Consider the following 7,623-nt stretch of genomic DNA (forward strand, 5'->3'; position numbering starts at 1 on the left):
CATCTATTTAATTTTTCACTTTTATCTTCTTCATTCAGTATTTGGCCTTAGATTTATTTATTTCAAATTATAAGAACATGCACTGAAGGTGGAATTATTAATTTTTCTTCAGTACTCAGTATAGTGCATCATACTTTTCTCAGTGCTTCTGAGGCATGTGTTTGAATACATTTCCAACTAACTCCTTTGAGGTACAATGTTATGAATATTCCTCTTGTACTGAGAAGAAACTGAGATACATGGAAGCTTAGACTGCATTTTCTGCACTAGAAACTAAGCTCATGTTTTTTTTTTTTTAAACTAGTTAAACCCTTTTGTGAGTCATTTCAGTTTGTGACGTAGAAAACTATTTTTATTTCTTTCTCCCTGGGTAAACTTCCTACCATGTTGGTGTTGTACAGGCTTGTGGAATGGTTCAAGAGGAGAAGTGACTGATGGGATTGGACTTCTCTACCTTTCAAGAAAGGTGGGTGGTTGGATTTGTCTGCTTGTATCTCTTCCAATTTCACCCCAAGTTTACGTACAGCTTAGAAGGAACTGCATTTATAGCCATCACTGAGCTTAAAGGCTTGTTATTTCCACAAGATGTTGCTTATTCCAACAGGAAATAATTCATACAAGTTCATGGTGCTGTTTAAACATCTTGGTACATCCTCATGAAGTCTGAGTGCTGTTACAAATCTGTCTTTTTTGTGTTTTGAATTAGTTTTTTGAACTGTTACATTTCAAACTTTTGAATGGTGCTTTTGAATTGGTGTTGTTTTTCTTCATAAGCTTCTGCTGCAGCTGAGGTTAGTGAGATGAACAGGCAGCAGTACATGTTCTAAGGAGCAAATTGACTCTTCATTATCAAGCAGAACACATATTACAGTTAAGAAAGACTAATTCTCAGCAATTTGAATCTTCCTTAGGTACCAGATAAGAGATCTGTTTTCAGCTGCCTCATCCAAAACTTCCCAGCGCAGAAGTTTTTAACACAGGCCAGGTAATGACCGTTGTGGGTCCCTTCCAACTCAGGTATCCTATGAACCCTTGTGACAAATACAGAAGAGTTTGCAGTCTATCTAGGCTATACATTTAGTCATAATTTTTATTCAGCTGGCTGATATTGATGATGAAAGGGCGAAGCCGAGTCTCCTGTGACAGATTGCTTTGAGGACTACAGTTTACTTCTGTTCCCATCAGGTGGAAGAATTAGTTCAGGTGTCTCTTGCAGGAGACTGAGCACAGTAACATGGCTAATAACATTGCCAAAGCTCTCTAAGGAGCCCTGCTGTGCTGTTGAAAGTCACCAGCTAGAACAGTTGGATCTCTCTTACAAATCACAGGAACTCTTCACAGTGAGTTCACAAAATCAATTGACAGTATGCTCTTGCTGTGGATGACTTTCTAGAGACTGGTCAGCTGTGAAGACTGCACTGTAAATTACCCGTGGTGAAAAGTGAAATCAGCTTAAGTGATTTGCTTAGCACCACCCAGGATCTTTTAGGAAGGTGCTAGAATGGGATCTGCTTTTCCAGAGGGCATAAAGTTATAGCAACTGAGTGAAAATTCTTCCAGTTTCCCTTTATTCACTTTTTCTTTCTAATTCTTACAAAGAAACAGGAGCTCTAAAAATGGAAGGTTTTTTCGATCTTTACTTATTCTTACAATGTACTTATCTTATGCTCTGAGAAAGGACCCTTCAAAGAAAAATAGCCTACAATCATAACAAAAGCTGCATTTGTTATTGTCCCTATCCTGCTGAAGTAGGTAGATGTTATCCTGAGTGCTTGGTTTATTGCATCTCATTTCGCACAGTGTAAAAGTACAGTTTCTAAGGGAGTTGCCAGCCAACCAGAAAAATCTCTTTATAAAAGATCCTGGACAAGCCAATAGATTTCCATACACTGAAAGTCTGGTTATTTATTTCCTACATGAATAAAACTTGATGAAAGTGAAAATGTTTTAGATAATATCTATTTTTTTAAGTGGTTGTAAGGTCTAGCCTTATATAAATTATGCTTGCACTGCTTCAAAAAATGGTGATAGCTGCTCTCAGATGGGAAAGAGCAACTTTTTAGCTTTGTGCAAATGGTATGTATAATTTTGGCAGCTTCTTTTTCTTTAGCGTTCAAGCACCAAATACAAAGTTTCCAAAACATGTAGCAGGAAAATATGTTTAATCCACAGAACAAAAAATGCATAAACATAGCTGCTCTGCTAAATGGTTCTTTTTCCTGCTGTATACTTTCTTTTTAATGTGAGCACAGTGTTTGGGAATACCAAGTTCCCTCTATTGTGCTCAAGACAGGAGACATGACTAAGAAATTACCTATCCTCTATTAAGTGAAATTTGACTAACTAATGAAGGGAAATGAAGCAGAGATATTAAGTCCCTATAGCCCTACATCCTCCCTTATCATGGGATCCTTTGAAGGATCCTTTTAACTAGTGTTGTCTGTAATGTCTTTAGCTGGTGGATATCTCTAAAGAAAATTTTGTAGTAGTCTTGTAAAAGAGTTTTAAGAGTACAGCATTCATTCCAAAAGCTCAATATAAGCTATTAATTGTGAAAAAATAATAATAATGAGCTGGAAATACTCATTTGGCACCCATTGGAAGCAGAAGAATTGCCTGTTAGCTTGTGAATAACCATTTAATTTTCTCTTAAGTTCCCCTGCTCGTGCTTATCCTGAGTTATCACTTGTCACACTCTGTGGCCATGTGGGCAGTCAGGGAGCTCCCTACTGAGGGCCATTGTGCAGGCACAGGAAGCTTCTTGTGCTTCTGTCTTGGACTGCCTGGCTTGGCAGCACATTGGGATCCCTGCCTAATGCAAGAGGGGAAAAAAATCCTCAAACATTTTACCAAGGGATATGGACTTTTGGTAGGGTAGGATCTTCCCAAGGGAAGAGCTGCCACTGATTTTACAGTTATAGCCTTACCTACATTAGCTACTGTAAAACTTTCTGTTGAGACTAACACCAGCTAAAGGTCATCACTGACTAAAAGGATACAGGTTGGCTGGAGAGGATATTTGGGTTTTGTTTATTTATTTATTATGTGTATCTTTGTATACACCAAATGTATCCCCCTTATCCCCCTGGGTTATTAACTCCTCCTCCCCTCCCAAGATATATGCTTATATTTTTCTCTGGAATATGCCAAAGTCTTCCAGAAGTATATTACTAGTGCAACTCCTATCTTTCATATGTTGTTTACTCTTTTCTTATCTTCTTCATGTAAGGAGAGGTTTTTTTTTGTAGTAGGTTTCATTTTGACACAAGTCCTTTAGAAAACAAATATCCTGCTGTGTCTTTCAGGTAGGCTACATCAAAGAGGACACTTTGCATTTAAAAGGCAGTAAAGTTTGCAAAAGTTCTTAGTTCTTTTCAGATTTAATGCCAGAGATTTAAACCTGCCCTGGGCAAAGCTCAAAAAAGCAAAAGTTATTTAGTTTCGTGGTAGAATATGCCTTTTTCACCTGGCGAGCATAAAATTAAAAAGAATAATAAAAAATTATACTTTAAAATATCAGCTTTTCCTTCTGGCTATTTATGGTGTTCCATTTTTCTATCTAGTTATCATTAAGTACCCTTTCAGAGTACACTTTTTGGAAAGTTGGGAAGATGTGAATGGTGGTCTGAAAAAACTGAAAAATTACAAGTGAAACACGCAGGACCCTTGCTAGGAAGCTTTACAAGTACCTGTAGGAGGCTCAGATCAATCCTTAAAAGAGTGATTTCTGTAAAGATTCATGTTACATAGATAGCTAAATCAAATCAGTTAATTTGAATTATGCAAAACATTTGTGGAGTTTGAGGCCTGTAAATTGACAGAGTTGAGGAGAAAAAAAAAGAGACTAGAGAACTGATAAGCAGAAACCATATGTTTTAGTTTAAGAGTGTGCAGTTTTTATCTTGTAAATAAATTTAGATCCAACTGTAAAGTTGGCCTGTGGACTGAAATTTTTTTGGCTACAGTACGTGTGAGGAATTCACAAGAGAAAATTAAATCTATACTGAAGTCATGTGCATGCACAAAAAGAGAGGCTACATTTTAATTTATAAACCACTAAGGAGTAGCTTGTGCATGTTATCGGTATTGGGTAAAGTGGAAGAAAGTAAAACTGAAAATTTTCTTTTGGTCAACCTGGCCGTTAAAATTATGCATCTGTTGTTTTTCTGCTGAAACCAGTAATTTAGTGGGATTGTTACAAAAAAGGAAATGCATGTTCCTGCATATTATTGTATGGTTAGTGGGTTTTTTCAATTTCCAGTGACTTCTTGTACTTGCTATATGTTTTATTCTAATAAACAATGACATGGCTGTATTGCTCTGGTGAATAGAAGACTTGTTCTCTGTTAGAAGGCTAGTGACTGCTGCTAATAATATTTATCCACTCCCTGTATTTACAGCTTTGAGAAAACTGGAGTGTCAGTGGGCATTCTCCATAGCCACCAGCGTACTTTTGGTTTTCAGTTTCAGTTAATAAGGACATGCCTTCTTTTCTTTCTTCTTAGTTTGGAAGACAACTAAAAAATAACAGAAATTTTTCTTGAAAATTAATTTTTGCAATTATTCCAAAAGAACATCACTAGCCTTCTATCAAACCTAGGAGAACTTTGTTAGCAATACAGGGTGGACCTGGAAGGTACTAATCAAACTTTTCTATTCATAATTCATTCAGCAGATGAGCATGGTAGAAGATAATGATCTGAAAAAGCTCTTAACTCTATTTAACCTCCTTTACCACACAGGATGAGGGTTTTTGTTCTGCAGCATTTAGCAGAGCATGTGCTCAGAATTAAACACATGTTTAGGTTCCTGGTTCAGTGAAAATTGGTTTCAGTATGGTTTTTAGGTATAATGGGAGGTTTAATGAGAGGCAGAATATGGTTAGTTCAGTCATATAATTGGGTTATAGCTCAGCACTGTCAGTGGTCATTGCAAGTTCAGAGAGGTCTCTTTCACAGAGCTATGAATTACTAACTTGTGCTTTCTATCTCTTTTCTACTTTCTTTTAAATTAATGATCTGTGTTGGAGCATTAATGGTATTGTTAGTTAAGTATAATACAAAGAACCCTTGTCTTTTTGGGAGCTGCATAGATTCTGGGGGCTCATAGTGGAGGGTTGATTTTTTCTTCCTTCTAGCTGTTTCTGAGGAATGGATGCTGGTCTTCTCCCACGGAAACCTCTAAAAGAATGTTCACTTAGGTATAATGCAGCTAAACACCTGGATATTAAGGATTGATATAAAAACTCAAGGTAAGTGTTCTCAGTAATACTTCCGTTCTTAAATTTCCTTTTCTGTTGTGTTTTTTTTTTTCCCCACATTCCCTCCAAATATCTTTTTCCCAATTTCATATATTAGATTTTTATTTTCTTCTCTTTTCACTTGAATTCAGGTTAGGCTTGAGTTTCCCTATTCTTCCTTGTTTCCAAATGTATGTGTTTTGTTTATTTGTTTGTTTGCTTTTGAAAGAAAAGAATGCTGGAAGGTGATCAAAAGGGCATTTTCTTTGCCACCTCCTCTGAATATGTACATGGCTTTGACAAGTAGGAAGGAAAACCTACAGAATGTCCATGGCATGTAAAATGTACCATAGAATGAATCATTTTCAGCAGCTTTGATGAAGTGGGAGATGTTCTGATTGGAACTGGAACCATCCACCTACTTCTGTTCATTACATTGACACTGCTCTGTTCTCTTCTCTGAACTCTGAGAGTTACTTATCCACCCACATGGTTAATCTACAGAAACCATTCTGAAAGGTTTGTTCCTTACCCTATAATCTTTTATACTTTCTACCCTTTTTGTGTCAACAGCTAATTTAGAGTATTTTTAAAATTAAGTAATATATGTTAAACCATATCAATAGAGGGTCTGACTTGAAGCTTTAAAATTCAAAACATTAATATTTAAGTAAATAAATATAGATATTGCAACTGTTTTCTTATTTTATTTTTATTATAAAATGTTTTAATTCATTTTAGAAAAAAATAGTTAATATACTTTAATCTTATTTTCTCTAGACTATTTCTTTCCATTTGGTAAAGGCAATGAAATGAAGTATTAACAATTTCAGAGCAGAAGAATATTAGTTGTGCTTTTGAGAAACAAAAGTGTGAAATCTCCTGCATGTGACATGTTTTTTATTGGCTTTTTGGTGGGTCTCTCTTCTTTGCCCTGTTCTCACTTAATTTTTAAAACAACTTTCCACCTAAAAAGAATTGCAGTATATAAGATGTTCACACACTCTTACTTGAACAAATCTGCTGGTTGAAGTTTTCCCAGCTGCTGGGAATTACATGTGTTGCCCGTCTCCCCTGCACTCTGCAGCTGAGGCTGCTCACCAATGGTGCTTCTGTCCCTGCTTTCCATCTACAAAATGCTTCCAGTCCCCAGGGCCAGCTCATTCTACCTGGAGTTGGTTCATCACAGCACGCAGTCCAATGTATTTTAAACCAAATTCCTTAGCCCAAAAAGACTTAGTAAAGCAAACCTGCCCTAATAGTAAGAGAAGTAAATTATTCCTGAACTTCATGCTATGATGGTTGTGTTGTTTATATTCCTTATTTAGCAAAGAGGGTGTTTCTGCATGTCACACATGAGCAGTTACTGATGAGGAGACAGTCCCCAGCAAAAGGTGTGATGGAGGTTATAAGCCTCTGGCATAATTTAGTGATTGATAATTTGTGCATGTTTTGTGTAAAGGGCCCCTTTGACATTCCCTTTCCCAGGCGCCTCGACTGGTGGATGTAATTTACTGAGATGGATGCAGATTTGTTAAAGCACTCTTTTACATTTTCAGCCCTTTCATGTTGTGTAAAAGGTTGAGAGAGTAGATTAATATATACTCTGCTTTCTGGTTCACTGGTTTTTTTCAGAGAGAAAATGTACCCAGACGAGCTTGCCCCTGACATCTAAATAAGCAGTTTGACAACAAAAGTTGTGGACAACTAAGCACATCTGGAAGATAAGTGCAGAAATTATAAGCCTGGTGCTATAACTGCATTCAGACTATCCTACATATGTGCCAAAGTCTTCCCTCTTCCCTTGCTCATGCTTTCATAATTCATGGCTGTAATTCACCTGGGGGTCGCTGGTACTCTGTCAACAGTTGATTGTTCTAATTACTTAATTATCTGCTCTGGTGAAGTGGTAAAGCCTTGACATTTCACATTTTCCCTAGGAATATGCATCTGTGGGATATATCAGTCTCTGTATTTGGTAAATACAGGGAAAAATAACTCAGTTAATCCAGTTTTTCACTCGCAAAGTCTACGCTGTTATTGATTCCTTACACTGGGCTACTGAGCCCCTTGTTTTCTCAGCCTGGAAATCTTTGTGAGAGGTTTCCTCTTTAAAATTAATCTACTTAGTTATGAATTTTCTGGTGGAAGGCTAAAAAGGATGTGTCAAGTGATATTTTTGCAGGCTAATCCAATTAAATTGGAAGTCACTTTACACTGGGTTCCTGTGGATGGCAAGGGAGAAGCGTGGCCTCATCAAGCAAGAAAGTTATCTTGCTTACAGATACTGATGTTCAGAGATCATAGTGGCAACTGCTGAGTGACACTTCAGGAAGAACTGCAATAGAATATGTGATTACAACTTTGACATTTGGAAAAAATGA

This window comes from Agelaius phoeniceus, chromosome 1 (genome assembly GCF_051311805.1).
Source record: "Agelaius phoeniceus isolate bAgePho1 chromosome 1, bAgePho1.hap1, whole genome shotgun sequence".
In the NCBI taxonomy this organism is placed as follows: Eukaryota; Metazoa; Chordata; class Aves; order Passeriformes; family Icteridae; genus Agelaius; species Agelaius phoeniceus.